This window comes from Carya illinoinensis, chromosome 6 (assembly GCF_018687715.1).
Source record: "Carya illinoinensis cultivar Pawnee chromosome 6, C.illinoinensisPawnee_v1, whole genome shotgun sequence".
In the NCBI taxonomy this organism is placed as follows: Eukaryota; Viridiplantae; Streptophyta; class Magnoliopsida; order Fagales; family Juglandaceae; genus Carya; species Carya illinoinensis.
In genome coordinates this window covers 30,225,234-30,234,693 of record NC_056757.1, presented here as the reverse complement: position 1 = coordinate 30,234,693, position 9,460 = coordinate 30,225,234, and the positions used below count along the sequence as shown (strand labels likewise).

Below are 9,460 nucleotides of genomic sequence, written 5' to 3'. Positions count from 1 at the left end.
CCCCCCACCGCTCCCATTCTCTTCCTCTCCCTCCGGTGCACCACCCCTCCAAAGCCCACCCCCAACCGGCCGGCCATTTGGCCGGAAAAAGCCCAGCAAAGCCGCACGGTTTTGGCTCCGATCCGCCGCCGTCGCTCCACCTCCGGCCACCATTTCTTCACTACTTCATCACCGGTCCCTTGCCGTCCTAACCGACCCATTTCCGGCCTCCAACGACCACCGGAACAGCTCCTACGAGCTTAGTTTCCGTTTTGGGTAATCCGGCCATTTCCGGCGATTCCGCCGCCACCCACGGCCAACCACCACTTCCAATAGCTTCACAACCATCCCTAGACCACCCCCGATCAATCTCGTGTCCTAGTTTGTCCCCGTTCAAAAGTGGGTTTTTCAAACCCACGGCCACAGTGAATTTTCACTGTGACGTTGCTGTTTTTCCGCCGTTTGCAACGCCGCTTGTTTTCTAAATTTGCCATATAGCGCTGTAAGTATTTTCCAAACCCTATTTTCAGATTTTAATATATATTGCTCATTCAATTAATTATTGTTGTTGGTTGTTGATTCTGGACTGAGTCCGAGGAGTTTCGGGGGTCGGATGAATGGAGGACGGAGTTGCCTGTTTATTTGATTTATGTTGTTTGATCATTTTATTATGCATTGTTATGGCATTGCATGGTGCATGCACGTGTGTTTGTGGGATTTGTGTGAAAAGCCTGTGTATTGGCGTGAGTGGTTTTACGGGTGCGTGTGTATCACGAGCCCCAAGCCGGGATGGGGTATTATCCCGGTGGAGCTCCTCTAGTCACTCGGGAGCGGAATAAACTGAGTGATGTCCCCTGAGTTGTCGAGAGAGATGACGGGAGCGGGGCTAGGGGATGCTTGGCTACGAACGCGCCGGGCGCGGAACCGGGCATCGCCCTACTCACCGACTCCGTGGCCCTTCGCTGGCGAGGGCTAGAGGATGCTTGGCTACGCACGCGCGGGGCGCGGAACTGGGCATCGCTCGTTAGGTGTCATATGCGTGGTGGTACTCTACGGTGTGACACTGGAGCCAGGGTGTGCGGATGACCCCTAGGGGAGGTCATGGTGCATACGGTTAAAATTTGGATAATGGTTTGTGAGGCCAAATGGGACTTTTGGCGTGGGCCAGATGGACTTCTGGCGAGATATTGGGCCAAATGGACTTTTGGCGGTCAAATGTGACTTTTGGCGTGTTTTTCGGAAAGGATATGTTTTTGAGCCAAATGGGTTTTTGGCGTGTGTGGAAAACTTGTGTTTTATGGGCTTTGTGCATTGGGCATGGTTCATGCATCTTGTTTGAGTTTTATATGTTTTTATCTGGTAGTGTTTGGGTTTTACTTACCTGCGGTACCATTTGTGGTTCCGTAGCTTTTGGTGCAGGGTTAGAGGACGAAGAGGAGGAGGCTGAGCCCGAGGATGCGGCTCCGCCGGGTTGCTGATGCTATCTTTTATATTTGTTAAAACTGTATTTGTGTTTTGTAATATTTTATCTATGTACGTTTTAAACAGCTTGTATTACGTTAAGAAAAATTCTGGTACTTAGTTATGACTTTCGTTATCTGCTGCGTTTCCTTTTGCACGTTTGTTGCCTTTGCACACACTTGGCACCCGTCGATGGGATGGTGACCCGGGCTGTCACCATCCGGACGTCTCAATTTCCCCGTGTTCGGGCGTGAGGATTTGGGGGCGTCACATGTAATAACGGAACTGGACATGACCATAATGAAGGTTTCCTCTGTTATCACTGCAAACATCAAAATGTTGCTCAACCATGTTATATATTTTCTAATTTTATCATCTAATAATTAATTCGAAAAATTTCTCATGTACTTCTTTTTGTCAATCTTAACAAAAAATGATGCTCTAATTATTTGTAGTCGTCGAACGTACATTGAACTTCATGATGGGATAGGAAAATTAGCTATAGTGATTTTTGGCGAAATTGCTAAGAAAGTATTGGGCTATTCTGCAATCGATTTCATGAATCACAATAGAGAGGTAAATTTTTTCATTCTTACAATCTTACATTTAACATTAAAAAAAATATTTAAAAATAGTTTCAAAAATTTTCTTTATTGTGCATAAAACATTTCAACTTTAAATTATAATAAAATACTAATTATTTTTTTATTTTACTTTTTTCATAAATTAATTATTTACACATTTGTTCATTCTTTAATCCCATTAAATATTCAATATATAGGAGCATCTGCGATTTATAGAGACTGTTGCAATACAAGTTTTAGAAAAACAGTGAATGATTCAACTTACTGCAGATCCAGAAATATTCAATCAGCAACAATATAAAAATTTCAATGTTTTCTCTATTGGCCATGCAATGATCATGAAAAAAACAAAAAATAAAATTTCATTTGTATTTCTGTTTTTTTGTTCAAATTTGCTCTGAACAAATTTTTGTATAAGACAATAAAAAAACATAACTAAGCAAACGTGCATAGCACGTTTGGCCTCCACTAATATATATATATATATATATATATATATAATTTGAAATATATGTTGCAATTTAAGTCATTAATTAATATGTATAAATTATCTGAAATGATCTTAAATTTTGATCAGCAAAATTAAAAAAGTGATAATTTAGAAAGAAAATTACAAATTCAAGAGTTTAATAATTGCTGTCAAGAGTAATGGCCTGATGGCATGTGACTCAGTTCTCCAAATAAAAAACTTGGATTCAAAACCCCCACTCCCTTTATAATAATAATAATAATATAATAATAATAATAATAACTACTATCTCATAAAATGGGTCAGAATTTGAAGGATAAATAGCGGACGTAATCTCCCATTTTATTAAGTTTTTAAACCTGCACCATGGTTGTTTTTAATGAAACATGTTTAAATATAATTGAAAAAAAAAAAGTAGCTACACATTGTTCTTTTATTTTTTTTAAAAAAATAAACATACAGTTGCCTATTTTGAACGCTTTACATAAAAATTAAATGAAAGCATAAGATAGAAAATGAAAATTAACCACTTCCAACGGGGTGGTTGAAAGTTGAAACGGTCAGAAATTATCAAGGTTGTATGGAAAATGCTAGTTTGTCTTTTGGTTTTGCCTACGTTAGTATATTTTAATTTTTTTAAAATGTTTAAACAAGTTACTATTATTATATTTGTATATATGTATTTTAAATATTTAAAGATATTTAAAAAATATTTAAAAGAAAAAAATACAATTACATTAAAAAAACACACTCAACGTACAAACTGAGCATAGCAAAATCCTACTCCTATTGTAGTACTGTTCATCCTGCTCAACCTGACCTGAAAACGGTGTTAGAAAAAATCGGATATTCCAATCCGAAAAAACTGGATATTAATAACTAAATCAATAAAATTAAGAACAAGAAGAGTGGCATAAATGAAATCAGGAGTGGAGATTAATTATTTAGACCATTTAGATAATTTTGAAGAGGTAGATCAAAGATTTATCTCAACCTCGACTTCAAGCATATTAGGCCTTCTTCAGCAGTTTCATGAAAAGATTTAAACCAGCCACCTCCGAGTGGATGGCTACAAAACCATGCCAACTTGGCGGCTATAATCACTTTGGATATGATAAGTCATTTAACAACCATAAGAATAATTGGAGTGGCGGTCCATATATACCAATCACTCTTCTTTAGGGGGTTGTACCCAAATTTTTGTAAAACCCTTTTTGTTATTTAACTCTAATTTTTAATTGTTTTTATTTCTACCAAAAAATAGTGCATTGGTTTTTCAATGAAAATTAATAGAAAAAAATTACACAACTTTTTACTATTCACACAATCTTCACATATTATTTTTAAAAAAAAACAATTTATCAAATATTTAATATATAAATAATGAAAAGAAGAATTTAATTAGTTTTAGAAAGAATAAATTCAAATATTATTTAAAAAAAATATTAAAAAAGAAAGAAAGTGGTACGTGATTGTTGGGTAGTGTTATTCAAATTACCCGGCAGAGTAACAGGTGTTGAGCATGTGGAAGAAATCAACAAGATCCGTGGGAGAGAGGAAGGCAGGCTTTGGCGCACTCCATTTTCTCCAGACGAATGTTGTTCATCCACTTCCATGTATCTGACAAATGCCGAGTCCGCCATTTTAGACGCACACAGCGTGGCACTATCAAAACTCCTTCAGGAGGGGTGATGGTGCCACGCTAATGTGCGCCTAAAAAATAAAACCTTCAATCTTCCCCCCAAAAATCGCTAACCCTCCCATACTTCACTAAGATAGCCCTAAAAGCTGCATATCTTTGTGGATTGCTCTACTTATATCTCAAAAACCGGACCCAGCACCGATGCGATACAACAGGGCGACAGAGTAGCAATGAAGTGTTGAAGGGAACAGAACGAGCCGTACATTGGAATGCTGGAACGAGATGATCCTCTCAATGTTAAGTCCTTATAACATTACAATCATGGATGGATATCTATTGGGAACATCAAAAGGGACACGCGGCAGTGAATGTCCGTATGCGGCGAAGTTTCTTGGGTAATTAGGCTATGCATTCTGTCACGCTATCAGTGAGCGGTGAATCTGTTGTGGCTCATATTCGTCTAGGGTCTTCTTAGCCACCAATCTCATATTTTCGTTTGTTTGCATTGGAAATCTTAGCCGCGTGGCCATTAAATAATTGCTATAAGATTTTACTGTCGCGAAACTGAATGACATCTTTGCGCGTGGAAATATGACTAGCTTTAGCCCCGACTTTTTTTGCATTGAAAACGTGTGAACATCGAATAATTGCCGAATGACTTCTTTGCACGTGGGAAGAAAAGTCCTCTTTTTTGGGTTTGTTTCCCTGGGACTACGGCCGAAACTGCCAGCTTGAGTGAACTACAGTAAAGACTTTGATGAGCCTTTTTAGAGGTTAAATAATATTTATAATTATGGTTGTATAAGTGTAATAGAGTTTTTTTAAAAAAATAAATTAATATAAAATTTATATAAAAATAATTAATTTTTTAATCATAAATCTTATTTATTTTTAAAATAATTATATGATATTTATATATTTTACGACTCTATATAATATTTCAAATTTGATTTTCAATAGATTGGATTGGAAGATAATTTGGGACAGCCGTTCTGTACCTTTAATTTACTCTTAGTCTATTTTTACAAATAAATAATTTCTAATAATTTAATATCATATTATTAAATAATAAAAAAAATATCTTTATAATTTTTAAATCATTATAATTTTAAATATTTTAATGATATAATAATAATATTTAAAAAAATTAAAGGATCATCATTTTTATATCTAAAATTATTTTTTTAATCTGTTTTCAGAAAAATATTACATATTTAAAAATACTTTAAATATAAAGTTATCAAATAATAAATAATTTTTTAATAATATAACTTATTACTTAAATTATAAATTATAAATCTTAAAATTATAAATTATATTTCCTACGACAATTTTAAATATGTACATAATCACGAGACTTTTCATTGGATTCGCACCAGCCGTCTCCCATGAACACTACGTGTGACTGTAAGAAAGCCCCATGTCTCTCTCATTTATGTTTCAAAATACAATAGTCAATATAACATTATCAATGAGATATTATCAAAAAATTATAATCGCATTCGAAGATTTAATTTATAAAATAATTTAATTTAAAAATTTTCTTACAAATTAAAATTGTCAGAGTAGTACATGTTTTCGCGTCAACTTGCAGATAAAAACACCTAAGATATCATGCTTATCACATTAATCATTCAAAGGTATTGAATGGACTGTTTACTTTAGAAAGTGTACGTTGCACCGATGTTACGGGTGAGCATTCCGATATTACGGGTGAGCATTAAGACTTTTCCCATATTGTATTATCAGTTTCACTGGTTAATAGTACTATATCTTCGTGTCATCGATTGGACTTTGGAGACCATGTTATCCTTAAGAGAAAAACATATACCGTGGCATATTTGTTACTCTTTTGTCGCAACAAATTAAGCTGAGAATTGGTGGCCTAGTCATCCTATGTTGCCACCAGAGGTATAACCGGTCTAATTTTATACAATTTTTTAAATCTAACCGGTTACATTTTTAAGAATTGATTTCGTACTAATTATTTTTCTAAATCGGTATTTTTAATTTTATCAATTCAGATTCGGTTTGGTCCGATTTTTTAATTTTAGTGTAACTATATTATTATAAGTTATAGTGATTTAATATAATACTAGTATTAATATTACTATATAAAAGTGATTTAATATTAATAATTTATAGTGATTTAATATAGTATTAGTATTAATATACATTAGTATACTAATGTATGTTAATTAATTAAAGTAAAATGTAATTAATATACTAATATATATTAGTATTACTAATATATTATGTATTTATCAAACAGATTCAAAGAAATATGTTGCGAATATATTAAGCCAAAAATGTAATTAATATATATATTTTATATTAATAACATATGATCAAACAAATATTTATGTTTAATATTATAATTTTATGTTATAAATTATAATATAAAATTATTTTATATATAATTATATATTATATATAAATAATATATATATAATATTAAAAATTAAGTATATATAAACACGAATCGGTCCAATCCAATCCCAAAAATCTTAGATACAAAATTGGACAGATTCTATTCAGTTTATGGAATCATGAAACAGGTCAAATTCAGACTAATTTTTCAGTTTAACCTTTCACCCCTAGTTGTCACTATTCGAATTCATGCCCGACAATGTAAGCCATCATAAAGCATATGTGCTCAGGTGAAAAAAGAAAAAAAAAACTTTACATGCAGTCACTTTTATGTATTTTTTATGCATTTTACTGATTTGATTGGTTTCATTACTTTTTTTAATATAAAATAACTGATTTGACCAATTATATTATTAGATCATATTTACTTACTTCTTATACATTTTACTAATTTGGTTACATCACTGTCTCTCTCTCTCTATATATATATGTTTCAATTAAAAAAACTCATTCCTACGTGGCGATTGTCTTTTTTATTAAAAAAAAAAGTGTCATTTGATCCTAAAAAATATTAGGTGCCAATATAAATGGACTATATTATTTTTCAATTTTGGTTGAAATTATGTAGATATCTGTCTGAATCTGTGCATTTGTTCATGAAGATGGTGGTCGTGGCCCGTGGGCGTTGCTTTTCCCTTGTCAATTATAGAGCCTATTGGCTATCACTCCAAAGATGCTGAACTTTTTTTTTTGGATGAATTATGCCGAATTACATTATTACGCTAAGATGGTAATGACCCGAGTGCTTGCTAGCTAAGACGAGACGTTTACTCTCATGTCGTGTATTTATATGGTCACGTCAAATTAAGTTTGATTTCAGGGAGTTCTTAGAGGCAAGGACCATTAACTACTTGTCACTTTCCTTGTTGGTTGATTCGGATTCCTATCATTTTGCTTTTCACATAACTGTATTTGAAGCATTCCCTTGACAATTCCATCTCATATCTTCATCCACCATCTCTCTTTTAAATCACCGAGTCTATAATCTTGCTTCTTTTCCTTACTGTCTTGCAAAATTACCAAGAAAAAAAAAAAGAACAAAGTAATCAAGAGATATTGCGTTTATCCGTATCGAATATCTGAGATAGAAAAAGGGTTTGTTTCGAGATGGTGCACTTAAACCTTGATCAAGCCTAGAACGAGCTGGACGAGTCGAGGTGCGGCGTGCTTGTAGGGTTATGTCTGAAGCTAGGGTTTGTTTAGGATATATTTATATATACTAGGTAGGAGTAACGTGCAAAGCACTTTTGTCTAATTTTATGAAATAATTATTTGTAAAAAATAATATATATTTTATAAAAATTATTGATGTCACTTAATAATTTAAGGCATATTGGAGAAAATAAAAAAATTAGTTCAAAATATCATATAATCCAATACATGTTTATAACATCTATAATTTTAGCAAAGATGTATACAAAAAATTTAATAAAAGTCTAACACAAACGGTAGTTCAAAATATGTGCCGTTTGATGTTTGTATTATAATTCATCAATTTATGTCATCCTGTAGACAATCAATATAGACAACATTAAAATTTTATTTTGCTGTTGGTTGAGTCGATCAGGGACAACATAAAGTTAAAACATAATTTTTTTATAAAATTTGTGGTATAATATTTTCTATATATTATATATATAAATCATAAAATATATTTTGAAATTGTTGGCCGAATTTACTCTTTCTTGATTAGTTCAAGGATCACGACCTTTATCACGTGCCTATCATAGCAAGCCCATGTATGGAATATGACTTAGCGGAAGCTACGTCCTACTACCATGGAAAAAAAAACACTTTGATTAAACACACTTATATTATATATTATATGAGATTTTTAAATTTGGAATACTCAATAATCTGAATTAATGAAACGTATAATATACATATATTATACTTAGGGATTCACGTCTTATGCACTTAATACACGTGCATATGTTAAGGAGAAAGAGAAAAATATAATAACTAATCTTTAATTACTTATTATTATATAAACTATTAAGTATTATAATTATTGAGATTAATAAATCATATAACAACATTGAATGCTATCTCTCTCAACATTTATGTCTTCATTTTATGTGCCAAACCGTTAAAACAAACGGTGTTAACTTTAACGGAAAAACAAGAAAAACTGTTAAAATAAGATTTTCCGTTTCATACACACTTTTTATATATAGAAGATATATATTGTGTATTTTTTTAAAGTTGTTCAGGGTTATTTCTGTCTTTAACTCTTAAGTAGTGGGCTGGATTACGGTTAGTATTAGATTGAGTCAAGTTGGATGTTATCTGTATCATGTGGGCCACGACGAGGTCGTGTTAGTAGAGTTAATTTGAGTTACCTTCTACTTGTATTTATTTCGTGCAGTATTCTTTAATGAATCCAATTGAAGTTCGTACAATTTGAGTGTGTGGAGGGACTTGGCTCCTCGGATTGCTGGGATATTGCTAATTACAAATTTAAACTACTTCAAAACTCATAACATAATTCTTTAAAAAAAGAAAAAACTCATAACATAATTCACAACATAACGTCGTTGGCAAAAGTCTAAATCATTATTTTAAATACGGTACCAGTCCAGTTGTTACAGTCGGTATATTCTATACTGGCCACTGGTTTGATATAGATATTATACATATTTTGTATCATTTCAAATATCGACTGATACCTGCCGTACCGGCCAATATTTCAACTTGTACAAACCTATATTTTCGGTCCGTACCAGTTGGTATTTCGGTCATTATTTTTTTCATTTTTTCAAACTGCAAATTCATTTTTTAATCCTTAAAATCATCTTTATTGGCTTGGCCAAATAAAGTGCTTGGCTAAATTTAGAGTAATTTGGTCCAAAAACTCATCACATTAAATTGGACAAATTCAAAATATTATGAAGT

At 32.6% G+C, this 9,460-nt stretch overlaps 1 long non-coding RNA gene across 1 annotated transcript; it reads right to left on the bottom strand.

The window, feature by feature from the left end:
- Window positions 1-3,182: 3,182 nt before the first annotated feature.
- LOC122314091 lies at window positions 3,183-4,659 on the bottom strand. Its single transcript, XR_006243600.1, has 2 exons — window positions 3,992-4,659; window positions 3,183-3,313 (listed from the first exon to the last, which is right to left on the bottom strand). It is a non-coding gene; the product is annotated as an uncharacterized LOC122314091 (long non-coding RNA).
- Window positions 4,660-9,460: the final 4,801 nt, after the last annotated feature.